The sequence below is a fragment of the Siniperca chuatsi genome, linkage group LG1 (genome assembly GCF_020085105.1).
Source record: "Siniperca chuatsi isolate FFG_IHB_CAS linkage group LG1, ASM2008510v1, whole genome shotgun sequence".
Lineage (NCBI taxonomy): Eukaryota > Metazoa > Chordata > Actinopteri > Centrarchiformes > Sinipercidae > Siniperca > Siniperca chuatsi.
In genome coordinates this window covers 32,062,896-32,090,763 of record NC_058042.1, presented here as the reverse complement: position 1 = coordinate 32,090,763, position 27,868 = coordinate 32,062,896, and the positions used below count along the sequence as shown (strand labels likewise).

The window sequence follows — 27,868 nt, the reverse complement described above, 5'->3', positions numbered from 1 at the left end:
AAAACACACACATATATAGTATCATTCACAAGCAAACACAGGCTGACAGCGTGATCTGAACGGAAATGCATACTTACTTTACGGGCTGATCCTCCGCCGCGCTATCCATGAGGTTTTCGCTTTTTCCCTTCCCGGTAATCACGCACAATTCAAAGCCAAGAGGTGGACCAGCTGAAACGTGCCTGAAACCATCTCGTAGAAATCCATTCGCCTCTGGCAAGTCCTGTTGGTGGTGAGCAAAAAAAAAAAAAAAAAAAAAGCCACATGCAGCTTTTTCAGTTTGTTATTCTCAGGACCGACAGCGTAGGAGAAAAAAAAAGGAGGAGGAGGAAGAGGAGGAGGTGACGACCGGGACTGGTCGCCCACACGCTGCCCTGCCTGGCGCGGCTACGATATTTTGTCCAAGAGCGCTTTGAAAAATCCGCTGAGGACAAGTCACACACTCGGTATGTATGCGTGTGCGTGTGTGAGCGCGTGTCCGTGTAACTGCGCGTGTGTGTCTGTGTGTGCGTGAATCGATGAGATACGTGCTTGATTGGGTCTCCCTTGTTGTAATGTACATGAGGAGGAGGGGACGGGCTCAGGCTGCTCCCATGCATGCAGGCTGGCTGGAGCGCACGGATCAACCGAGCTCTAGCGCCTACTGCCAAACACTTTGTTGGCCGCTGATGGTACTTTTCTCCCTTTTTTTCGTTACGTGTCCTGATAGGAGCTATTTAAATCAGCCACGCAGCGAATCAGACGTGTCTCCCAACACTGCGCTCCGCTCTCCTTCCTGCGCCTCAAGTGACCGGAGAGGCGCAAAACCCTCACTAAGCGCTGTCCCTTTTATTGGCACTGAATGGAATAAAGTACTTTTTTCTTCACAGGTAAGCTCAAAATCGTCCTTAGTCGAGATGTAGATTATTCAGATATTTTCTGGAGATGCCGTTGCTCTCGCAGTGTTTCAGTGAGGAATAAAAGTTTTTGGATTCAAGTGAGTTGGTGAAGTGGATAAAAATATGATCCTATATTTTTCAGGCAATCCTCAAGGTGGAACGCGTGGCTTCACGGTGGTGAAAAGAAAGGATAAAGGATTCTTGAAGAGGGAATGGAAGAACAAGGGAGAGCAATAAGGGTGAGTTTCCAAACGCTGTCTTTCTCTCTCCTCCTGTCTTCCTCTGCGCCAGATGTGGTGCTGCTGCGCCTTGTCTCTCACGCTCGTCAATAGTCGGAGAAAGAGCTTTCTTCGTCGGATCCGCCGAGGGAATCAGATCTCCTCAGCCTTTCTCCCCGTGTTGCTCCTCGGGTAAACCGGGGAGTCTGTCCGTTCCTCCTCCGTTCACCGGGCTCAGTGGAAGGATTGGTGATTGGTGACTCTCCGCCGATCGAGGATGTTTTCGCCCTAATCTCGCCGCGACTATGTGTGCCGCTCCACCACTGCATGCCGTTAGATCCGCCCAAGCATCTGTCCGTCTTTCCATTGGCGCATCCATCAGTGTCACACACACACACACACACACACACACACAGCTGCCGTGCGCACCTTCCTTGCGATACTACAATACCCCCTCCCACCCCACAGTGTACACTCAAACATAACACTCATTCACACAAGCAAACACACACAAAGCGCGCGCGCTCGCGGGCGACGGAGAGCTCTCCCCTCCGTCTGATTGACACAGTCCACTTTCTTAAAAGCCCGGCGAGCGAGCGCGCTGCGTTTTTGTTTGGCATTTTCCCTCCCAAATAGAAGTCCAAGTGTTTTTTGCTTCTCACGGCGCCAGCATTTTATTCTCCCTCCCAAATATCTACAAGAACAGAAAAAAATAACTTGTGTCAAGTCGCTGAATTTCGAGACATGGAATTAGCCTACTTTTACTTTCTCAGCACAAAACATTTCAACATATTGTATTCCAGGCTCCGCGGGCTTGGTGCTTTGCGCTCGGATGAACAATTCCATTTTCTTGCAATATAATTATGTTTATGAGGAAAAAAAGGACATGCAACATGTGTACTTAATAAACAGAGTGTTTACCTGCTAAGGTGCCCAGGCAAATACGAATTCTGCGTTATGGTCAGCAGCAAATCTCATAGCATTTTTTATATTATTAATTAACGAAAATTGACGAGGTCACTTCCCAACTTCTTTATAGCGGAGGTTCTGCATCTACACGTCAAGTAAAAATAAAAGTGGGTCTACAATGTTTACAATTTAATATGCCTAAAATCTGTCAAACTTATCCCAAACTTTTCTTAACCAGTTTAATGAAATATAATTTTGGTGGGCCTATATGTTTTTTTTAATTTTTTTTATTGTATGCAGCACACCTGGACATTAGGTTATCTCTGCTCTTTTTTGAGACTTAAACTCTCGTGTCAGCTTGGTTGAAAGTGTTCTGAACCGGGCACATTGTATTCACTAATGGGGATGTAGACATATACACATGACCCACTACGCCTAGGACTATGTCTGGGACACACACACACAGAGAGAGAGAGATGCTTTGATTTATATAGTTGCGAAACACTTGAATACAAAAATCGAATTTACTATCACAAAATAATTCTTTCTCCGCTTTAACGTCGTATAATCCTACAATTTAAAGCGTTAGACAGTCTCTGATATGCACTACGGATTTAGGTCCTAAAGATTTATACCTGTCTGGCGGTGGACCGGGTTCAGATCGTTGAGTGCCAGATGTGCTTGGAGAGAGTGTATACAATATGCGCCTTTTGGGTCAGTTTTGGCTTTTAACTTATTATTATTCTTAACGTATTCTTTTCTTTTTAACTATCGATGTGAAATGAAAGAAAATCACGACGAGACTCTTGTACAAATATGACACGTGAAAACAGCAGTGTGAATATTATATTTAACGTAATGCAAAGCCATATAGTTAAATCAGTGTGCTTTATTTACATGGGTATTATTTTCCCATTTTCATCATCAATTCACCAAGTACATTTTTTTACTAGGACCTTTTCAGTAATCAATGTTCGTACGAAATAGAATCAAAGTAATAATATTCCCTTTAACCTTAATAATTACTTTGTTTGAAATAATGTCAGTTTTTCAAAACTTTACTTATGATTATCAAGTCAGTGACGTGCAGTGTGTGTGTGTGTGTGTATGTGTTGGGGGGTGGGGGGTGCACACTGATCACTCATCTCTGGTTCATACAACTTTCCAGAACACTTAATGTTGTGAAAGCGATAAATTTGACGCTGCAGTGCTTAAATCACTGAGAAAAACACTGTCCTGTGTTACAAAAATGTGTTGCAAACCAAGTAGAGCTCTCGTCATTTAAGAAAAACTGCTAATATTACAATATATCAAACTGTTTGGAATCGAAGTTTGTAGTTTAGGAGACTTGCGGTGTATTTTGGGGTCAGATTATGCAGTTTACTGTATATCTGGTAACCCCACCTCATGGGCAAATTATTTGTAACTTTCATATTATAGTGAAAGAGAACAAAACCTTAAGTTTTTGACCAAAACGAGTTGTAAGCGAGGTGCGTTTCCTGTTTTTTCTTTTTTTTTTTTTTTTTTTTTAATGGTTAAGGACAAAGATAAGATAAGATAAACTTTATTGATCCCACACCGGGGAAAGATATTAATGGTAATGTTTTAAATAAACTACATGAGCAAATCACCACCATATAATTACTGCCCTGCTTGTACCACACAAGAAAACTATACTGCATTACAAAATAAATAACGTCTCAAATACAGATATTGTTAATTTTTGCCAGTAGGCTTATAGGATAAATATTACAGTACATCGCTGTGTTCGTGCCTGGTGCGTGTTCATGTTCTCACTGATATTAAAACTAAGTTAATTTTACTCTCTCGCCTTTGGTTTCTCGCAACTGTAATACTCAAGTTTCACTGATGATATGAACAGATTTACTTCTTCCCTCTAAAAACAATATGCATCATACTTCGAAATGAATCTGCGGGGACATATTAGAGTTCGCTGGAATTATAGGATGCAGACTCTGTAAAGGCAGAGTCGCGTAGGAATATAATGACAGCAGTGTGGATGACTCATATTTGAGTGTTGGAGCCAAAGACTGGTGGGGAGAATGGGTAGACAAGTGATCAAATTAATCCCAAACAATTATAATATTGACTCCACCAACAATTAAAGAGAGAAGCAGAGCTTCAGTGTGAGCGCGCACACACTTAAGTCCAGAGTCCTATAGGCTTTACACCGAAGCCATTGCCGTCGTGTGTGTGAGTGTGAAACCGCTGTTTTACGCATAAAGGTCAGTAATTTATGCCGGTGTTTCCTCAGTATCCCGGGTGCTGTGTGTGTGTGTGTGTGTGTGTGTCTCTGTGTGTGTGTGTGTGTGTGCGCGTGTGTGTGGTGAAGGGGGGCTGTAGTGGGGGAATCGGGACCTCGCGTCTGCCTTCTGCTACTGCTATCTTTACGCACAGGTGGAAGCTCCAAAAGCGTCTCCATGGACGCACGGTATGACAATGTTTTGGCACTCACGCTTGAGTGAGCGAACCTAAATTCGATCTTGTCGTTTTATTATTGTTGTTATTTAGTAATAAGCAGCCAAGATAAAGTCGAAATTGACTGAAGTTATGTAGAGACCTCATCTACGCACGGACATAACGCGCGCAGACGCAAGAATATTCAATGCTTTTTTTAAGATGGTATTTTGGTGACCTACAAAATATTACTTATCACATGGATGTGTCATGAGAAAAACATCTTTTTAGGTTTCATTCATACACTTTATTCACATAAATATAACCAGTAAATGCGAGTTTTAAAGTTCTAATGCCATATTCTTTTAGCTGCAGTCCAGATTAGGCTTTATGGAAATTCCGCCCCCTGCTCAAAACACAAATAGATGCGTTCGGTTCAGTAGAAACAGGGGTAGGTTTAGAGCACAACTACTGTGAGTTATCTCTTAGCTCCACCACTCTACATCATCCGTGATTCACTCGTTGTTCTCTTCCTGTTTCTTCTTCCTCTACGATGATCACGTTGGCGTGGAGTGGCGCACACTGGTTTATAATAGACTGGATAAAGAGCCAGTGGGAGGGACAGTCCGCAGAGCAGCTTGGAAAAAAAACGCAGGAGAAGAAATAAGGAATATATGGTATGATATACATATGTCTCCTAAACCCTAAACTATGGCCCAGCCCCTGAATCCCTTTATCCGTTCTCAGCATGACCGAGCATTTCAGAGCAAGAAGTGGGATAAGGACAATGAATGATAAATATATGAAAGCTGATAAAGTAGTGTGTAGGGGAATCTGATATTGAGTCTAAAACAGTTTTCTTCAAAAGACTTGAAAACCTCTTAAAACATTTTGCTATACATTCTTTGAAGATAAATACATTTACTAGAAACAAGTGGCACTCCTTCAGTATCAAGAAAATGCCACTTGAGTCGAAAGAAATTCTTGTACAAAGTAGATTGTTATTGGAAAAAAAATAGAAATGATCCCTTTGTTAAAGTGGGCAGGCTGAAAGGAGAAGTCCAAAAGTATCCTTTAAACCCCTCCTTTAGTTTTATAAGTTGTTTTTTTTTTCCTCTCAGAAATCTGCTTTTTGTCACCGTGTTTTTGATTTTCTTCCTCTCAGCCTTAGGCCATGCCTGTGGCTGTTGGCCAAACCCTTCTGCCTTTCCCACCTCAATTTGAGACAGACTGTTTTATTATGTAGTGTTAAGGTTTCGTCAATATCTGAATTACCTCCAAAACTCGTCTTCCCAAACACAAAAGGCTGGTGGTGGTATTCACTAAAAAAGAACATGCGCCTATTTGCATGGAAAGAGAAACAAAAAAAGCAGGCCAGGGTTAGAGTATCCTTAAAAGTTACAAACTCCCACCAAAAACAAGACAAGACAATTGACAAGAGAAGCTGAAAAAGATTGAGTGGATGCTCTCTCTCTCCCCCTCCCCAGTGTCCTCCCTCCCTCCTGCCTCGTTGGGTGTGCTGCGGAGCTAGCAGGGTTGAGAGGGCAAGTGCTGACCAGCCCTCTTTCTTTCTCTGTCTGCTGTTACTAGGTCACCACACACACACACACACACAAACACACACGCACACCTCTCACTGTGTTGCCACCAGGGAGAGGGGTAATTTAAGCCCTCCTTGATGTAGCCTATTCATCACTGTCCCGTGGTCCACGCTTCAAAATTAAAGTCTGATCTACAAAGTTAGAGTGAAATGAGATAAAAAATTGGCAGAGGTCACAGAGGGCCGGGCCAGTCAAAACACAAAGCTGCAGCTCATCTGGGCTGGTATGACGTGCTGCTTTAATTATTTTTTTTTTTTTTTTTTTTTTGGGGGGGGGTTATTGGTTGTGATTTTTGTTTTTAGGGGAAAAAGTCGAATTAGTAGAATTACTTGTTGGGAAGCCTGGTGTGTCGCCTAATGTGTCATAGCTATAGATTTAGAGCTGTGTAGTTTACATGATATTAAAAATTGGTACCTCTGCCAATATTCTGGTTAAAATGTGATAAAAAACAGAAATGAAATTATTCAAAGACTCAACACCCTGGGTATAATTTAACAGCTTGATCATATAAAGAAGAGACACGTGGTGGTCCATGATTGGTCTTAACTATAGTCATAATAATAAAATCAAAACACCCTGTCCTGCTTTCATTATTGTCTTAATTTCACTAAAATCCTGTAAACAACATTACAAAATAAAATGTCAGTAAAAGGCAGGTTTAACATGTCAAAGTCAGATGTTACTGTTAACTGTTGTGCTTTATGAAAGTGGCTTTTACAAAATGGTTTTTACATCCTCATTGTTTGAGATCCCACAGTCCCAACTGCTGTATTTGTAAAAATAATAACATGACTGAAGTAACCCTTCCTTCCTTTTGGCACAAACTGGGCTTGCACATTTGATGAAGGTGACAAAGTACTGAAATGACCATGAAACACTGGATATGTTTTGTTACATGGGTTATGCATGCATTGTTGGAGATATAAGAGGGGTAGTGCTGCATAAAAAGTACCGTCGACACCAATCACAGTTAAAGAGCATATGAGAATCGATTGTATTTTACCATGTTTTACTGCTGGGGTATGTGAGACATCTGCCAGTTTCTATAGCAGACCTTCTAAAGCATGTCATCAGATCAAAATCATCCAATTAATCAATTCTTATAAAATTTACAAAATGGATTATCTAGCTGATAATACAATGTTAATGGTGTTATTTAAGCTATTTGAGCTTTTTGCCCAGGGTTTCCAGGACCAAACTTTAAAGGGGATAAAGATGCAGTGCAATGGCAATTAGAGCACCTTTAGCTCCCTTCAGCTGCATTGGTAGATGAGGAGACGAGGAGGACGAGGGAGAAATTAGACTGCAACCATGCACATTTGTGCTGATATCCATACACCTACAACCCATGATATTGCTCCTCCAGCTTCTACAAATCACAAGCTAACAAGGCCAAGGGTTGTCTTGTAGTGCGATTTGATTGGATAAATTAATGCATACGTTCCTGAATACAGGATGAGACATGAATAATAATTTTTAAAGAAAGACAAAAGAGAGTGATTTTGATATCTAAATACTTTTTTTTTAACATGCATTTTACATAGATAGCAGAACAGGCAGGATAAGAACTTGTAAAATATATTTTTCATTTCACTGCATCTTTAAGTGAGAAGCACAGATAGTGTTTTTAGTTATACAAAAAGTCATAAACTGTAAAGTAAATTTACAGACTCAGATATTTTTAGAAGGAGTAGGTATTTCTGAGGAAATGTTTGTGTCTAGTGTCTGATGCAAGTCTGATGAGTTACACTGTTTATCAGCGTACAGTGTGACGGCGCACTGCTGAGTGAGTCACTGCTTCCTCCTTACAGTGTACATGTGTGTGTTTTGTGTGCATGTGTGTGCGGAAACCACGCTGACAGCTGCAGCTCATTACAGGCACTATTACTGATGGGGACTGCTGGGGGAAATTCCTTCTTCCACAGAGCAAACCACCCTGTTTACCACACACATACACACACACACACACACACACACACACACACAACACCACACACACAGGTCTCGCTTATTCATAAACCAGAGCTGCAACATCTGTAACTGAAACAAAAATGAAATAGAAACATTTACCAAACATTTACTCCTGAGTGAAAAATGAAGAAAAAGGAAGCTATCTTCTATAAAAGGAGCTGACACATATTGCATCCTTACAGTTACATGAGAATGAAAGACATCCCTCACTTGTGCATGAAGTATACTCTTCTACATGTAGTACACAGTAAGTTGTGTAGGTGTGTGTGCACATAATCACACACACACACACACACACACATACACACAGCCACAGGGTGAGCAAACTTAAGCGGAGATGAGATCACCGGAGCACTCTAAGCCTTGCTATATTGGCAAACAGCAACGATTCACACACACACACACACACACACACACACACACACACACACACACACACAGCCACAGAGTATACAGTGTCCAGTGACGTTAATGAGAGGGCTGAAAGCCAGACACACATGTGCTAGAGTCATTAGGGAAGACTTCATAGCTACACTTCAGGCCACTACACTCCATTACTGTACTTCATTGGTTACACTGCTCGAAAATAGTGGTTTCTCAAAGTCAGGTTCAGTGACCACCAGGGCTCCTTTGAGAGCCCCAGGGAGTTCATCTTTAAATTAAAAAAAAGACCAGTTACCTGTTTTTATTTATCTAATTTATTGGAAGCACTATGTTGCAAGAGTGCAGGGATCTACGGTGGCCCTCAGAGCTCAACGCACTGCAACTTAACTAAACACATGTAAATAGACAAAACACGAGGAAATTAAGAAAACATCTTCATCAATTTGACAACACATGCACACCATTTAGAATACAAACTGCAAATACAGAAACATGTTGCAAATACAGAAAACACAACCAAATACAGAAGCACACTGCAAAAACAGAAAGCACAACCAAATAGAAAACACAACCAAATACAGAAACGTGCTGAAAATATAGAAAAAACAACCAAATACAGAAACGTGCTGCAAATACAGAAAACACAACCAAATAGAAAACACAACCAAAAACAGAAACGCGCTACAAATACAGAAAACACAACCAAATACTATGAGGGGCCCTACACGCCATAATACATTCTGGCCCTCTCACATACAGTTCATACATTCTCCTTTCACATACATATATTTTCAATCTCACATTCATTTCTTTTCATTCTTTCATCCACACATTTTCACTCTCATATTTATATATTTTCACTCACACATTCATACATTTGCCTCATGCACATGCAGTCAATGTATACATTTAATATTACATATACATATAATATATACCTGAAGAAAATGTATGTATGTCTGAAGAAAATATATGCATGTGAGAGAAGAATGTATGCATGTGTGAGAGAGAATATAGTGGAAACAGAAGGAGTATAGTGGAAATGGATGGCAGCTCAGTTATCGCGCTGTGATTGGCTGAGAAGCTCGAGGTCGGGTCTGAAGGGAGGGGGCAAGGACAGCGTGATTTACATCTGCATACAGAACGTCATTCTTCTTGAACCAGCTGTCCTCTCGTCCACTCTGAAACTTCTGGCATCACCGCAAACCTACGGCAAAGGCTTCTACGAGTTCACCGGGAACTCTCAAACAACAAGTAAGTCTGTTTCTCTCTGCCGATGTCTCACATAGAACCAGGCTGGGTTAAAGTTAACTTTTAACTGACGTTATGCTGGTCTGGCAGAAGCCTGCTGGAACTAGCGCTAGTCATGTTAGGCTCCAGGTGAAACAGACTTACTTGCGGTTTGGGAGTTCCAGGTGAACTCCCGAAAGCCATCATCATAGACATGCGGTCATGTCAGAGGAACTGCAGTCAGTGTGATTGTGGCTGGAGTTTTGCATTTGCAGTTCAGATTCCTGGCTTTTTTTAAAAAAAAAAAAAAAAAAAAAAAAAAAACTTTTTGACCACATATCTTCAGTAGATTAATCTACTGAAGAGTAGAGTCAAAAAGTTGTTCTGAAAGCTAAAGAAGGCCTATGAGGAAGTTACCAGTGTGTTACAGTGTCCTATAAGGTGACTTTCCCTGTACAGAAATAATGTGCAGTGAAACCACTAATTTTATATGGTCATAAGAACATTTTGAGCAGAAATCCACAGTGTGCTCCTCAAACCTAATATGGAAACACATTTTATCATAATATGACTTCTTTCGTGATGTTACATATTCAGCAAGACTTATTTCATGCTATGATGTGTAATATAATGTTTTTATTTGGGAATCCCATAAGTAGTCAAATAGTGGCCTCTCCAAACAGTGGTACCGTAACTGCATGAATAGACACACATTAAACTCCAAAGGCAGCTGGCTTGACCACAGTAAGGACGAGAGGACGGCTGGTTCAGGAAGAATGACGTTCTGTATGCAGATGTAAATCACGCTCTCCTTGTCCCCTCCTCTCAGACCCAACCTCGAGCTTCTCAGCCAATCACAATGCGATAAATGAGCTGCCATCCTTTTCCACTATACTCTCTCTCACACATGCATACATTCTTCTCATGCATATATTTTCTTCAGACATACATACATTCTCTTCTTACATACATATATAATGTATAATATTAAATGTATACATTGACTGCATGTGCATGAGAGCAAATGTATGAATGTGTGAGTGAAAATATATAGTGTGAAAATGTGTGGGTGTAAGAATGAAAATAAATTAATATGAGAGTGAAAATATGTATGTGAAAAAAGAAAGTAATATGGCTTGTACGGCCCCTCATAAAATACAGCAACGCGCTGCAAATACAGAAAACGCAGCCAAATACAGAAATAGCACAGACGACAGAAACTACTTCCAGAGGACACTAAAATGTGATTAGCACGGCTGGGACACACTTGTTGTTGCCATGGTTTGTAACTCACAAAGTTATTGCAGTTGGGTCTGTGTATCATCTGTTCATTCAATTATTTCATTCAGTCTGAAAAACCAAAAAAAAAGGAATCAAGGTCAAAATTACGTTTTTTGTGGGCACAACTGTGTGTTTTCCTATTTCCATATTGAAGTGGGTAATCAAATTATATATAAAACCAAAAAAAAAAAAAAAAAAAAAACTAATCTAGTTTCTCTTTTTGAGATCTTTTTCAAATTTGTTATGACTTTTCTTTACCGTGCAGATTCGCTGAAAATGACCGCCAATTGCATGGCTCTACAGAGAAACATTCAAAATTCTGACAGCACTGTTAATTTATTTTCCATTAGTTATTTTTCCTATTATTATTTGTGGTGCAGTAACAGTGGTTGTAACAGCAGTAGTACTAGTAGTTTAATAATAATAAACAATTATCATGTAGTAATAGCTCTTCTATTTGTGTCTATTTGGCTTTTAAATGACTAGTAAACTGAGAACTATCTTCAAAAGCAGCATCATGAATGAACAAAAATTGTATACAAATTTTGAAGTGTGTTTAAGTACAAATCTATTTTCAAAAAATTTTATTCACTTGATCAGACATCACAAAGAAACATAACATACAAGTATTAGTCTACTTCAATATTGAAGGATAAAGATGGTACTATTCTACAGTATATTTTTCTTATTGTGAACAAATCCCATGAAAAGACCAAAACCAACAATATGTTAGTCCACCACTGAATACTTTTCTACCCTTTCTACTAACTGTTCTACCCTGTCTGTGGCACTCAGGCCCAAGATCTAAATCTTTTTTTACAGGGTCAAAAATACTTACAATTTAATTTTGTTTTAAAAAAGGCCAAGACATGTTCCTAAGACAGCTTTTTCAAATTTACCCATTTTCAGCCATGGATTAATAAGGTTTAATGTGTATTAAGGATGCTGAATGTTGTATGTGGGCCTGACTCAAAATAAAATACAGTGTCCATATTTATTGTAATAAAGGAACTTGTCACCCAGTGCAACAGTGTAACTCATTGATGAGCTTTTAAATCGTTTTTAGACAACAATGGGGCTTTATGGCACAGAGGAACAACCTAAATCACGCTTTGGCTACACAGGCAACATTTTTTACGAGGATCAGTTCATTGTTGGTTTTGGTCTTTTCATGGGATTTGTTGACAATAACAAAAAAATAGAATCACACAAGCGTCATTCTTTAAGGAAAGACCAGCTATCTCAATTCTAAAATAATTCTAAAATGGATTCCAAATGGAGTAAGCAAAATACAGGTACATGTTTCTCAGGTGGATAAGAAGAAAGAAAATATAAAAACATATACAAAACCAGTCTTACTTGACAAACCAAGCTCATGCACATGAGATGCAGTGATGAATGAGGTTCTGTCATAATTTCAATCAAACTTTTGTTTGGATGGCGAAGTGCTGATTGCCAGTTCAGACATACGGTTACATCAACGTTTTTGTCAAAAATGGGTCCTGGGTACAGATGCTGTAAAATATTGTGTTTAAAAGTGTGTGGCATTCTAACATGTCTGTGGATCTTGTTTTAGATAACACAAGTGTTATATTAAAATGTATTAACATTAACTTGTGTTGACAAGTAACACACAAGTCAAAAGATGACACATTGTTTATAACTTTTTATTATAATCATTTGTTCATCCAAAGTATTACTTTGGTTCCTGGCATTACATTGATGGTGAAAAGCATCTTTTAGACACATAATCACTTTTTCCTGAAGTAAATCCTGGAAATAAGCAATTTTTTGTTTGCTTGCTTGTTTTTTCAGAATAGTTGGCCTGAATGAAAATTGTTAGCTTAACAAAAACAGGACACAATTTTAGATTATGTTAATGTATGTGCAATATTCTCTGTTTAATACTCAATACAATGTGACTGCTGTGCAATATCCACGTCTAATAATCTGATTAATCTGCTACACTTAATTTGACAGTACTCATTATTGCACTATTACTACTACTAATTATTATGTAGTATTATACCGTACTATACTTATCAACCTGTAAATCCACTTTTGTACTTTACACTTATTTTAGCTTTTGTACTTTATATCCACTTTTGTACTCAATTTATCTTAGCTGTATTATAGTGTATTATATTATTTCTTACTAGAAATAATTGTCTCCCTTATTTTTTATTATTTCTATTTCTATTCTATTAGTACTTCTATTCCTGTGTGCATTGATGTGATAGTGGGCAGCTGTAACGAAAGAGTTTGCCCTCAGGGATCAATAAAGTATTTCTGATTCTGATTTCTGATTCTGATTTAAAGTCATACATAAAATGTATGTTTCATGTGATTTCATTTCTAAATTTGAGATTTCTCACTGGAGCACTTTACAAGGTGTACAGCATGGCAGTAAATGGGTGCATCATCAGCACAAAGATGAAAACTGAACTAGTGGTAGTTATTTGTAATTGCAACTGTAAGACTTAGGCTATGAAAATCAAAAAATTATTCTGTCTACAAAGATTTATTATAAGCATATTCTGCCATAACCCAATAATACCATGCTCTGTCTCTATCCTGTCATGAACAGAGACAGAGACATAGAGAAATGGTCTACTTCATGCTGTGATGTATCTATTGCATTAATCAGCCTCTTAAATTGGAATGGGCTTCTTCCATTAATCATGTTCAACGTGAGGATGGTAGGGTCTCTCCCAACCATCCTTACCTCCTCGTTTTGACACGTGAATCACTTCTAGGAAGAAGGAAAGACAGTAGAGAGAGACAGAGAGCTTCATTACAAGCAAGTGAAAAGAGAAAATGGGATGATGCAAAAGGGAATGCAATGAAAGAATGAAGAGTATTTAAAAAATGAAATCAGAAGTGACACAAGGGTGTGAAGGGTGGTGGAGTCTTATTGGCTCTCTCTGGCTTTAAAACAGACTTTCCTACAGGCAAAATTTGTGAAAAAGCACATCAGGGGGTTCCCCCACCTGCAGATATTACATTGATCGTGTAATAGCATTTAATTTCAAAATTCCCTCTTGATAAATACAGTGTTTCATTTTATTTTCACTTTAATTTCTAAACTAAACTTCTACTTTAGGCATTGCCAAGATGTTCATGCGCATTAATTTTTATCTGGAAAAAAAAGTTAGGTAGGTAGGTTCTTTTTTTTTTTTTTTTGGTCAACATTCAACAGTGGTTCTTTGGCCATAATTGTCAATAAGAAAAAAATAAATAAATGCCTAACTGTCCTCGCAGGCGCCGGGGCGGGGCTATTGCAGCCGATAATAATTATGTTTACATTAAAACAAATGTGGGCCATGGGCTTAAATTGGGGGGGAACGCAATGGCCCCTTCCCTACTCCCTACTCCCCTACTTCTGGCGCCCTTGCTCGGACCACACCCATCTTCGAATTTGGCCTTAATTTTGATCTTACACGGGTGTGACACTATCACATTGACAAAATCTGTCCACAGACAGACAGACATATAAACACCCGACAAACTATTCAAAACCTCTTCTGTGGTACTTCCTGCCACAGCAGGTGTCTCCAGGACCACATTTTGCCATGATGACACACACACACACACACACACACACACACAGAGACTCACAAGGTGAAAACAATACCAGACACGCTGTCGCTGCTGGTAATAACACAAATGTCAGTAATGCTACATCGTAAGACTCTGACCTGTATACAGTTTAACACTAATCGTTGCCTATTTTTGCTGTAACTAACCAGGAAACTGTAATGCTCTCAAACAGTGGAGCTAAATGTCATGGGAGGATCCTCCATCTCTGGTCTCTCATTTGTGTTTGCCATTCGGATTGGCAGCAACACTACATGAGATTGGCTAACCTGGCAGGGCTAAACTGACTAGAATGCTACAGCTGATGCACTGCCAAAACTTTCCAGATAAAACTAGCGCGCTAGAATTTCTGTTCTGCGCGTTCAAAAGGTAGACAGAAATACACTATTTTGACAGTAATTGTTTGGGTCACAGGGCGTACTGAATGTCCTGTACCAAGTGGTTCGGGACAGACATTTACCGTCACACCCCTAATATATAAACATATATCTATATGACGAGATAAGGTGATGTATAACCCAACAAGATATAACTTGACACATTATTTACAATTTGCGTTAAAGAACAGCTATCAAATTAAAATATAGCACTAATGGTTGATGTTGGTGATTTGGGAAATTAAGCTGTGCCTGTACTTATATGATGTATTCTGCCACACCAGCATCAGCAGGTCTGCTTGGCTTCTTTTATACACAGTTAATCTGGAAGTAACCAATTGTCTCCCTGGTCAGTCAGGCTGTTCTTTGTATCCAAATGTGCACACATCTGGAACAAAGTCTGTATAAGAGCTCATTTAGTAAAAATGAATATGTATTTCACTTTAATTACAACCAGCAATGTTGGAGGTTCAGTAAAACACAGAACAAAACACGTGGGGCAATTAGGACCATGGCGCAGAGACAATGTGTGACACATGCATGTTTCAGAGTTGCCACCCGCAAGTGTGTGACCAAAAACACAGTGATAACCCCAGAGCGACACAGTTTAGTTCAGTTCAAGTTTTGGAGGTTTTCGTGTATTAGGTGTTGCACACCTTTCAGGCCACAAGAATGCACAGCATGCTAACAGGATATGCTGGTATTGAGTGGAAGTAAAGTAATTTATGCTTTCTCCTTCCAAAATGTTAAACTATACATAAAGTGTTAATTGTGTGTATTATTTGTACATTAAATAAAAATCCATCATCTTGTATATATGTTGTATCATGACAGTAGCAGAAACAAGGAATGACCTGGGGATGATGAAAGTATTTAAATCAATATACAAAATAATTATTAACACTAACAGGCACTACAAGTTGTCTTAACTATTAACTAAACTTCAGCAGCGATTCTCCTCAAACTCCACAGGCACCCAGGGATAGTATTCACAGGCAAACAGGCTATCAAGCACTGAATTTACTATCTATTCAATTCAATTTATTTATATAGCACCAACTGAACAGAAGTTATCTCATTGCACTTTTCCTATAGAGCAGGTCTAGACCGTACTCTTTATAATATTATTTACAGAGACCAAACAAATCACACCATGAGCAAGCATTTGGTGACAATAGCAAGAAAAAACTTCCTTAAAGAGGCAGAACAGACTCAATGGTGGGCGGCCATCCGCCACTGCCATGTTAGGTTTTGAGAGAGAGAGACAGAGGTTTAGAGAGAGAGAGGTTTTGAGAAAGGGGGGGGCACAATGCAAATACCACCTAGAATTTTTTTAAAATCTGGTACATGAGCAAGTCTGGTGAGCCTTGAAGTGCTCTCTTCTGTATTCTTTGGCATGCAGGCAGTAGTTCTCAATGTACAAGAGCTGGTATTAGCAGTAGCCAGGTCGAGTCAGGTTGAGTTGAAGCAAAACTTTGTTACACAGTACTCAAATTAGTTTTTAACCCTGTTTAAGGTTGTAATGCTTCAATTTTGATCGTTGGCACTTAGTTTGGTAATACATAAAAGCCAAGTAGTTGGTAGAAGGTGAGAGCCTATGTTAGCGCAAACTAAGGGTACAAACATGGTCCACGCAACTATGTGAATGCAAAAGACAACGCATGGTCCAGTCGGCACAAACCCACGACCCTGGTGAACAACCTCCACCTGTGTGCTCCTATGCACAGGTGGAGCTTAAATGCACTAGTATGCATTGCAACAGCAAAACCAGCCCAGACTGAGGTTGTGTTTATTTACCTGGCTGCTTGCCTGAGGTATAGGATGGGTTTGGGTCTTAGTCTGAGGCCCCTCTGTCATTGCATCTTTCATTTCACAGGAAAATTGTGAGCGTGCACAACTACAGGAAGTACATTAGGTCAAAATTTAACTAGTAGGGCTGTAAGCTGTGGTGGTTGTTTACAACTGACAGTTTTGGTTATGACCATTTGCCATCATTTCCTCTTCCAAATAAATATTATAGTCTTAGTCTTATTATATAAGCACCCATACCAGTGACTCTGTTGGACTTCTTTTTAGCAATATAGCTGCATTGTGAGATCTCAGCAAATATGTTTGTTGAGTACAATGTTTTCATAAGTAATAAAACATGTGTCTTAAGCGATAAAAATAAAATTCATGTTGTAATAATCCATAGTTTTCCATTTAGATCCAACCCACTGAACCCCTGGTACCGCCAAATTTGAGACCAAAACCCAATCCATATCCATATTTTTCTTTGTTACACAGAATACTTACCGTTACCTTGCCAGGCTAATACAACATATTAGCTTCACTCTGTTTCTTCCCCCTTTCCCACTGGCCATAGCTTATACTTGCATGACATGCATGGTCACAGGTGATTGGCAGAGTCAGGGGGGAAAACAAAAATGTATCAATAGCTTACATTTGAAAATTTCCATACAAGCTTTACACAACAGAACAGTTAGGTCAGGCAACAGACAACAGACAACAATTCAATTTAATGTAACGTAATGTAAATGTAATGTTACAATATAGTGCTGAAAGACAGGTTCTTTTTGAGGTTTTGATGGATCAGGTGAAACATTAACATCCCCATATTAGCTCTTCTAACTTGCTACCATTAGCAGCTTCACTATGATACAGTATATTAGTATATTGCTGGCTATATACAAACATAGCACTAGATTACAGAAACACTCAGGAGTCAAATGCTGTATATTTCAGGATGTATAGCGAATGCGTGGGAGCCACTCCACACTGAGAGTCACGTCAGCCCGAGCTGAGCCCAAAGCCACTTCAGCTGCACCCGGTGTTTATCTTACTGTGACATTCTCCCTGCTATTAGCCAAAGCCTCCCTCCTCCACCCACTTCCACCCCACCGCTACCCTGTATAAGATACCTGCTAAATGGAAAGAGAGACAGATTAATTTAATGGTGGTAGAGAGATACAGAGAAAGTGAAGTCGAGGAAGAGAGAGAAAGTGAGCACACATTTGTCCACTGTAACAATACTGGTGCTGTCTCACTTATGAGAGGCCCTGATGTGACACAAGGGACATTTGATTCTGCATACATATATTAACCAGTTTCAGTGTAAGAAAAGGAATTTCAAGATCTTCATAAGTATTTAGGGTTAGGGTTTAGGATTTGGTTTAAGGTGTGTGTATACGTGTGTATCCCAAAAATGTTGTTCATATACAGGTCATTTGCATGATCAAACAGATTTTGAGGGATTCCATTTACAACATAATGAGGAAATATTTATGTTAAAAATATCTGCAAACTGTTCACGGCCAATGCAAAATGTTCATAGGGACTTTATCTGCAAACTGTTCAAATATATTTAATTTGTTTTTCCTACAATATTAGCTCCATGGCAACTAAAACATGATTAACGCTGTTGTGGTTTTGTTTAGGCAACTCAAAGAACTTGATTAAGGTTTGGGAAAGATTGTGGTTTTGATCAAATATCATAAAAGGTAAGGCTTACTTGAAAGATGCATTGACTTCAATATTAAACAAAAAACAAACAAAAGGACCTAAACGAAAATGTTGGAAAAATGATGAACAGCCCATGAAGCTAGAGAAAATTTCTAAAGGAGGCCTCACAGTGTCAGACTTTGAAATCCTTTGCTCCAAAATATACATGTGGACAAAAACAAACAAAAAAAAAATGTAAGAAAAGAGTGGAGAAACAACAAATACAGATGCTTCCACTGCTTCACTGAATGGTATGATGAGTATGTAAATGATGTGAATCATATGCTATGGTCTTTGTAGTCACCTATTGGAGATTTTGGATTGTTAGACAGTGTTCTCCAACACCGTCATCAAAACACCAAATGAGGGAATATCTTTTGAAAGAATACTGTTCTGGAGGCTCATGATGGCCCAACATCTCACTAAGACACTTAATGTTGGGTTGTCCTTTAATTTGTCACCCATCACCAAAATTTGGCAAATTTAATTAGTTAGTATATTAACTATTTGTAGGAAATACAGTTGAGTAGGAGTCATAGTACGTAATAAAATTCCCCCTATCCTGCATACAATAAATCCACAAGACAAACATCTGTCAGTTAAAATAAGCTTTAGCTTTTAATGCACTTGAACTGTGTGTATGTCTATATGTGTGCAAGCTTCCTCCACAGTCCAAACACCCCCCTCCTAACATAAAGTCACACTGACCTCATGTTGAACCAACATCCATATGCTTGTCCACACCTCGGCATGAATAGTAGATATTACACTGTGTTAAATTCGGGTACCCTGGGGTGCAGTGGCCACAGTTTCTCCCTTACAAACTGGCAGTCAGGTGCCCCTGGGCCCCGCAAAGATGCTAGCTGACTTGACATCCACGTTGGAGCCATGTCTGCTCCACGCCTGCTCAACGTCTGTCTGAATTAGCGCTTCACTGTGAGCTGAAACGGCAGACAATCCACCCTACCTTGGGGGAGGCCAGAGTAGAGGTCAGTATGATCAAATGATTTTCCCCTTTTGCGGAGTATACCTAGCTTTAGGATATTTAGTGACATGGAGGATTGTTTACTGGCGTGATTTTCTCAATGTGTCCCCTGCCCCTCAAACACTGAGATTTTCATCGGTGCAAGTGATGACTGATGGTCGTGGAAATAGGAAACAGCATCCTCGACAGATACACAGATGCTGACCAGCAGATCACCATGAATAGGCCTCCGAGGTTTTGGACTCTCACTCTATGTCGCTATATGGTCTCTGAAGGGTCTGAGTGTGTGTGTGTGTGTGTGTGTGTGTGTGTGTAGTCCAAAGGAGTTTGTGAAGGCTTTCCCTCTGAAGTGTCAACCTTCATGAGAGAGGATCAAGTGCTAAGCTGGGGACTCAGGAGCTCAGTGCCTGGTGTGTATGTGTGTGTGTGTCCAGCAGCACACACATGTGGTATTAGGGATTGAGGAAGTGATATATCCTTTTATCTGTTACTGTGGATGACCACAAGCCTGACCGGAGTCGGCCCCGCAAGGCTAAATCCACACACTCAAACGATGGATTAGTGTGTGTGTGTTTGGATGAACAAAGGTGCATCAGAGAGCAGGGCCTTGGGGAAGCGCAAAGTTGAAAGGTCAAACACACATGTGGGGGGGTCAGTGAGCAGCCTGGCAAGCGGAACAGAAACGTCATACACATGTGTGTGAATGTGTGTGTGAGGCAAATGAAAAAAAGACTTAAAAGATGAAAAACATTCAAACATTGAATCATACTGTTTGCATAGGCCAACTGTATGTGTCTGTGTTGTATCAAACTTGGAGCTACTTTTACAGAAGATCCATTTTCCTTGTACTATTCTATTAGTACTTACATAATGACTTACATGTCAGATCATGCCCCTTTGTTTTTCAGTGTATTTCCTAACTGACCCTCATGTATCATCAGGACTGTGTGATCTGTATTACAAAGTACCGTAACTCATATAATCATAAAACTTGTTTCTGGTTGGTTGGTCAGTGTTTTTTAGTCAAGAAAAAGGATAATGAAAATGAAACCAAAGATGGACTCAAAGTGTTGTATAATTTTTAATGTACTGTGTTATTTCAACCCATTCACATTTTTAATGAACTTTAATATGTATTTTGTTATATTAAACATTCTGTAAATATTTGAATTTTCAGATAGGGTTGGGCAATACATTTAATATAATTGTTTCGACTTAGACTTATCATCGTGACATTGTTATCCTGATTATCATTTTACAAAATTCTGTTATCTAAATTAATGATTGTAAGCATTTTTTAAAGAAATTTTATAAAAAGGAAAGATAATACGCCTTCATCCATGGTAGGGTTATGGTCATTAAAAATCTAATTCCAGGCACTCAAGTCTATGTTTAAGGATTAAATGCTAAAGGGGCTAATAGAACAGTGGTTCTCAGCCTATTTTGCTTGTGACCCCTTCATCTACTTGCAAACATTAGTTACATGCCTTGAGTTGTGAGCAGATGAATTGAAGAGTGATTTTCCCTTATTAGTGTCACTTGAAAACTTTTTTTTAGGCCTTAAGAGATAAAATTATGTGGTATTTCACATGAAACAAAACAAAGGTTAGAGAAATGTCTGAAAAGATAAACAAAATTTCATGTAGAACATTTTTTTCTTTTTCAGTAATCATCTCACTACCCCTTAGATTCATCTTATGACCCCTTGTATGGGTCCTGACCTGACTGGGCTAATACATTATAAAAATACACCAAAGCGTATACCCTCCTCAGGGTGTTTTGACACTCAATTAAACCAAATCAATAGCTGGTTTGTTTGTTTTTTTTGTTTGTTTTTTTTTTTTTTTACATTGTAGGGTGTTCAGGTCAAAATAAAAAAAAAATCCTAGAAGAAAATGTATCCTGGAATTGGTTCTTCATTATGAAACGCCATTTCTCTGTAAAAAACAAATAAACATGTAACATGCCTGTAACAGCATGTGTAATTTGAGAAAATTACACATGCTACGTACATCCCTGACATTATGTCCTTATGTCTAGTGTTGACTGGGGCAATTTGAGAGTTTGTTGAAGTTCAATTTTGAAATTGCCACAACAGGATGGTGGACTGTTTTCTCTACCTCTTCTACATCTCTAAGTAACACACCCTCCCACGAAATTGTTGGGTGGTGTTGGACATGATGCAGGGTCTCCCTGGGAACAACACCACCATTTTTCTCCTCAAGCTGACAATAGTATGAACAAAATATGGTGCTACACAATATGGAGAAATCAGTGACCAAGAGCTGGGGATGGGCAATACCAAACTTTCTTTAATTTGATATGATACCGATACTTTTTGTTACAATTTTTACCATACCGATTCTGGTCATTTCTTAAATGGGTATGTGTTTTTTTTTTTTTTTTGGAAAAAAAAAAAAGATCATTACACTTAAAGGCAAATCACATGACACATACCTGCCATTAATAACAATTTTATTGCAAAAGCAAATATGAGTACAATTAAATAAAAATGTTTGTGCTAATAAGTATAAAAAATATTCCAATATTTTACAGAAATACTATGATTACATAATATATATATATATATATATATATATATATATATATATATATATATATATATATATATATATAACATACTTATGAATCTTATGAATAAACAAACAATACACAATACACAAACAACATAAAACATGTGCACATTTGCACTTTCTTAAAGATTTCTTAATCTTCATAAACAGGCCATGATTTTTCCAGAGCAACTTCCACTATTTGTGGCACTGTCTTGTCACAAATAGTGCAACTTGCTGTAGTTTGAGCTACAAGTGAAAAGTAGCACCACACCACGCTACGTTTCCTTTCTGCCATTCTCTCACAGTTTGATGTGGAAGTGTGCGACTGTGCTGCTTGACACTGCTTTTCGTTTTGTTTTCTCAATGCTTCATCGGTATGTATGTGATTTGGATGCTTTCTTTTGATACTATGTTTGTTGACAGTTTAAAATAAAGATAAATAAAAAAAAGAAGACATAGCTGGGCGCTCGGTTCTCATGTCACATAGGTTTCCACAGTCATGGTCACAGTCAGTGACATGGGCCAGCTAAATATGTCAGGGTTGTTTATTGGCACAAATATTATACAAAAGTACTGAAATGTTTGGAAGTGATGCAGCCACCCACATTTGGTATTTATATAATTTTATTCAATATTTTCTTAGAGTAATCTCTCTAGTATCGATCCTGTATCCATCCGCCTATCCCTACAAAGAGCACTGACGTTTAGACTGAATAATAATGGCTGGCTGTGTTCACATACAATGCTTTTATGATCTGGATGGCACCAAAACCAGACTGGCAACATGGAAAGCTCCAGAGGGGACACCTTAATTATCATCTGTATTCCAAAAAAATGTAAATATAAAAAAATATTATATTAGGTTTAATGTTTGCTACTAATGTAAAAAAACAAAACAAAACATATATTTTATTGCTGCTTTGAATTAACATGCCAGAAATTATGTCCTGGGTCAGATTGACCTGGTGAATACTGAGTGCACTACACTACACTACACTATCCAAGGGTTAATCATCATGTCTGATAATTGCTCAGGATGTGGTTGTATCTGTAGCTGCGTAAATGTCATTTAATTGTTTTTGTTACCCTAATAAATAATTTTACAGAACAAAAAGACAACAGTCATAGCTCTGTATTAAAGACTTTAAAGCATGTTTAAAAAAAATTGTGCATGTCACACTATTTTACCCTACTAATATTGGTCATATAAATAGGCACTGTATTAGTAACTGTGACCAAGTGGACATCATGGCTACGCATTTTATAATTACTCTATTAAACTTCTCTCTATCTTTTCTCTATTTATAAAACACAGCAAGCTCATCCCGTCAACCTACGCATTAGCGACAGAAGCATGACTTTCATTTACACTTGGGATGAGGCAATCCTCTCTGCAGGAAATTAGGATGTATAGTCGATGTGATTTTACCGCTCCTAATGTATTATACCATGGTTTATGTGGTTCTAGCGGGAGGCGGTGCATGTCAGGGGGGCTAAGCTACCTGACAACGCAGGGAGAAATGTGTTAAAAGGCAAATCGTGTTTGTCGTGTTTTCACAGCTATGATCTAAACTACAAGAGTCTGTGTTACTGTGGGGACAAAAGGACAACTCAGATTGGTACTTTATGGTCACAGTCTCACCTCACATCGCTCTCTCTGCTTCTTCTGCTTTGTTTTGCAGGTTGGTGCAGGCATTTGCAAGATCATTTGTTATGATCCAGTGCATTTGACCTCAACTGGAACCAACAATCTACCCGGGTATGAGAGACCATATGCACACACACACACACACACACACACACACACACACACACACACACACACACACACTTAGGTGCTAAGCATCACACTCATCTGTTAAACGGAGGGAAAAGATCACTCTATACTAAGTAAGTTTCACTCATCTCTCCCTCCCTCATTCTCCCATTTGTCCATGTCATCCCTCACTACTCCACTTTCACATCACCCATCAGTTAGAAACACACACACACACACACACACACACACACACTTCTCTCCAGATCAGCCATCAGTTTGTCCGACAGACACATAAATGTTCATCTTCACATTCACGCACAGACCAACTCCTTTACATCACACGTCAGATCACACCAGATTCACTCACACACACACATACAGACACAATGCATCTCACATCAGTTATATCTTTTATGCAGAAGTAGAAAGAGGGTGTTGGCAGCAGGAGGGGTTGACAGGGGAGAAGAGGAAGTACACAGGAAGTACATTAGTTATCACTCCCATGTCTTCTCCACCTTTTCACTTCTTATCACCACTCGATGTCTCAGACCCCAGCTGAGCTGCTTCTCCTTCTCATCCCACCCCTTTCCTTTTCTCTTTCTGTCTCTCTCTTTCTTACACACACACCTCTAAAAATGACTTCCGTGCTCCACTTTAGTGTCAGGCCCTGGGATCTAGATGACATTTGGCAAGCTGCAGAAGCCGCGAGACAACTGGATGAAATATTTAAATGAAAGACGGCAGGGGTAGAAGAGGTGAAGAAAAGAAGGGGGAAAAGAGGGAGAGAAAGGAATACAGGACAGAGGACGAGGGAAGGAGAGAGTGACGATATTCAGATGGTTAGCAGAATGTGAAGGATTTCTTTTCTTGGCAAAGAGAGGGCCGTGTGACAAGAAGTGCAGATGAATTGGCTTTCACCTACAAAGTAGCCTGAAGAGAAATAAACCAATATAGTATGAGATCACATCGCTTTGTCTTGGAATCATCAGCAAGTCTCAGTATGTATCATAGTACTTTCAGCACTGTGCCAACTCAGCTGCATGGAGTAGGGCTATGAATCTAAAACATAACCAAATGAAATGTAACTTTGTTACAGTGATTTTGTGACCTTATAATTATAGAGTTCTGTTGGACTTTTATCTGACTAAATGATATATGCTAATGCTAGCATGGCAACATGCTCAATGACAATGCTAACAGGCTGATGTTTAACAGGTATAATGTTTACTTTATTCATAATCTTAGTTTAATGTGTTAGCATGCAAACATTTAGTAGCACTAAACACAAAGTAGAAGGAATATCATTAGTTTTTTTAGATATTTGGTCATAAACAAAGTTGAAAATCTGACCTGATGATGGGGCTAGAGGAAAGGTAATCATCAAAGTTATTACAATTCATCCTCAGCGGAAAATGAATAGCTGTACCAAATGTTATGGCAATCCATCCAATATTTGTTGAGATATTTCACTCAGAACTACAAATGTCAACCTCATAGCGGCACAACTTTGTTACAGTGATTTTGTGACCTTCTACCAAAATCAGTTGAATTCATCCTCTGGGGACCATAAATGTCTATACAGAATTTCATTTCAATCCATCTAATAGTTGTTGAGATATTTTGATCGGAACCAAAGTGATGGATCGACAGGCCGACATCGCCATCCATAGTGGCATGCCACTAGCATGGCTACAAAATTAGTTATTCATATGACACTATTCTGACAAGTAATTAACATTTTGTGTAGGTTTTTTTGAGCTTTATGAATTAATGGCTCTATAGTCTAAAAATACAAAAGAGTCTATCTCCAAAGTCATTCTATAACTTGGTTCTATAAGGTTCTACCTGCAAGGCCAATCCGTGCTTAGATAGCACACTTGAGGACGAATGAAGTTCCGCCTTTTTGCCATATTGATATCAGAAGTTTTGAATCTTCAAAATTGATAATTTTATGGAAGACCATATGAATGACACTGATATAAATGACAACTAAGTTGAGAGTATTTTTTAGCTTGTTTAAACTTGGTGCAAAGCTGATTTTCACACTTAGCTTACACTCTAGACAGTTATACAGCTCATGCAAGAATTCCTGTTTTTATTAGTAACTCAACGTATTGTTAAGTCCTTTTAATATGTAGATAAATGCAGGTTTCTAGCTAGATAATTGCGGAACATTTTAGTGATCTGATGCTAACTCTACAGTGCTGCTGTATCTACAGTATTTGTGTCTACTTATATCTAATCTACTGCAGACTCAGAATGATAACAGTGACTACATTCAGAGCTCAGACATTGACAGTGATGACCCAAGCTTGTCCAGGCAAAAAAGCAGATGCACAGCAGACCAGTGGGACAGTGACAAACAGAAGAAAATGTTGAGCAGAAAGCATCAGCAGAAATTAGTAGGGAAATATATTTTGACTTTTTTGCATAGTTTTAACTCCCATTGTTATTTATTTATTTAAAATGTGTAGCTGTGTATGTGCTAAAATACCTGATATCATCCTTTTAGTAATGAATACATTGATTGTGTATCAGCTATTAACACCAAGTAAGACTACACTGTCTATTTTTTCCAAATAATTGCTTTACAATTCCAAACAGAAAATTAGTTCTTAGTATTAGGAGATTCTATCTGCAAAACACAAAGGGTGCCTGACCAATAAAAGAGAACTTTGCTGCATACCATTTTTGCCATCTAAGATATGAAAAATTGAACCTCATCATCTCAAAACCAGGATCGCAGATAGAACCTCATAATGATGTTTGATTCCATCTCCCATGCAAGACAAAAGATACAACAAAGAAGCACTTTTAGGTGTGTATATGTGTGTTGTTTATTCAATTTATCTAATTATCCACACTTGCTGTATAAGCTATAAGCTTTTTAATTATTTTCTTAGTCAGTCGTGTGTGCAGAACTGCATGCTGGTTGTGCAAATGCTTATTTAAAATGGATGCATGTTTGTGTTTTTCACTGTGTGTGTAGGTCTTTGTTCATATTCTGTATATAATTGTACTGTACAACTAAAAACATGCATGCGTGGGTTTGTGTTTGCAGTATAATTTATACCCCTTTATGCTGCATTACTGACTTGTATGGTTCCCATCACTGTTACATCCTGCTAGCAAGGGACTGTGCTTACTACAGAGCTGGACATCAGGGCTGTCTGTCAAAGACGTGGGGGAGTTTGTTTGCTTGTACAGGCAACAAACCTAAATGTGCAGCAAGGAAGTGAATACAAGTTTACTGTATCCTGTAGTGTTTAATTGATTGGAAAAAAGTCAATAAAAATTACGATTTCATATGCAAAGTGTGTTATTTGTATTTTACATGCAGCATTGTGCATTACTTAATTTCCCTTGTGTGCAGAAATGTTGTTGTCAGGATTTTCAGAAATTGCTCCTACGTTTGTTACCATAAAAGCACCATGAATCACACAATTATGAAGATGATGTCTTAAATAAATTGTAAAAAGAAGGTAAAACATATAACAAATGTGTAGCACATGCTGGCATCACAAAAAAATCAGGGCCTGTCAGGTTTTACACCAGCGTCAGGTCATATTGAGTAAGGTGAAAGGCATACACACAAGCAAACTGGAGGAAAAAAGTGGCAGTATGTATGTGTTTTACATTCATTCCAACAGTTTCCGGTTATTGTAGCAAAAAGAGAGAGAGAGAAAAAATCATGTTCTTCATTATTCTCCAGAACAGATTCTGCATGCAACAATGTAAATGCTAACGTATTGCCATCCAGTAGTTGAGAGTAAAGTATTACTTCAAATAAACATTCTGTTTCCCAGTGCTGGGCTTGGTGAGTAAATGGAACGGAGAAGGAACAGAGGGGTTTTCTCCTGTGCTGATTGGGTGCAGATGTGAGCCCCAGTCTGGGTTTGGTTAAAGTGCCGCTGCCAGGAATATTTGCTACAATTCAATAAATAGAGCTGTTAGGAGCAAGGCATTTCCTTGTCACCATGTCAAGGTTTCAGAGCGGATGTTTCATATACAGTGTTTTCACTCTGCCTATAGTGTACCTAATGCTTAGCCTATACACTCAGTTCAATATAAAACACTGTAACTCAAGAATGTTGCTATTTAAAAGCAGCAGGGGCAGATTAAAGGATGAATTTGAACTTAAATTTAGACTTGGATTTACATATATGTATGTGTATTAGAGTTC

At 38.7% G+C, this 27,868-nt stretch overlaps 1 long non-coding RNA gene across 1 annotated transcript; it reads left to right on the top strand.

Moving 5' to 3' along the window:
- Positions 1-319: 319 nt before the first annotated feature.
- On the top strand, positions 320-26,991 carry LOC122875341. Its single transcript, XR_006377805.1, has 4 exons — positions 320-446; positions 710-869; positions 1,021-1,117; positions 23,609-26,991. It is a non-coding gene; the product is annotated as an uncharacterized LOC122875341 (long non-coding RNA).
- Positions 26,992-27,868: the final 877 nt, after the last annotated feature.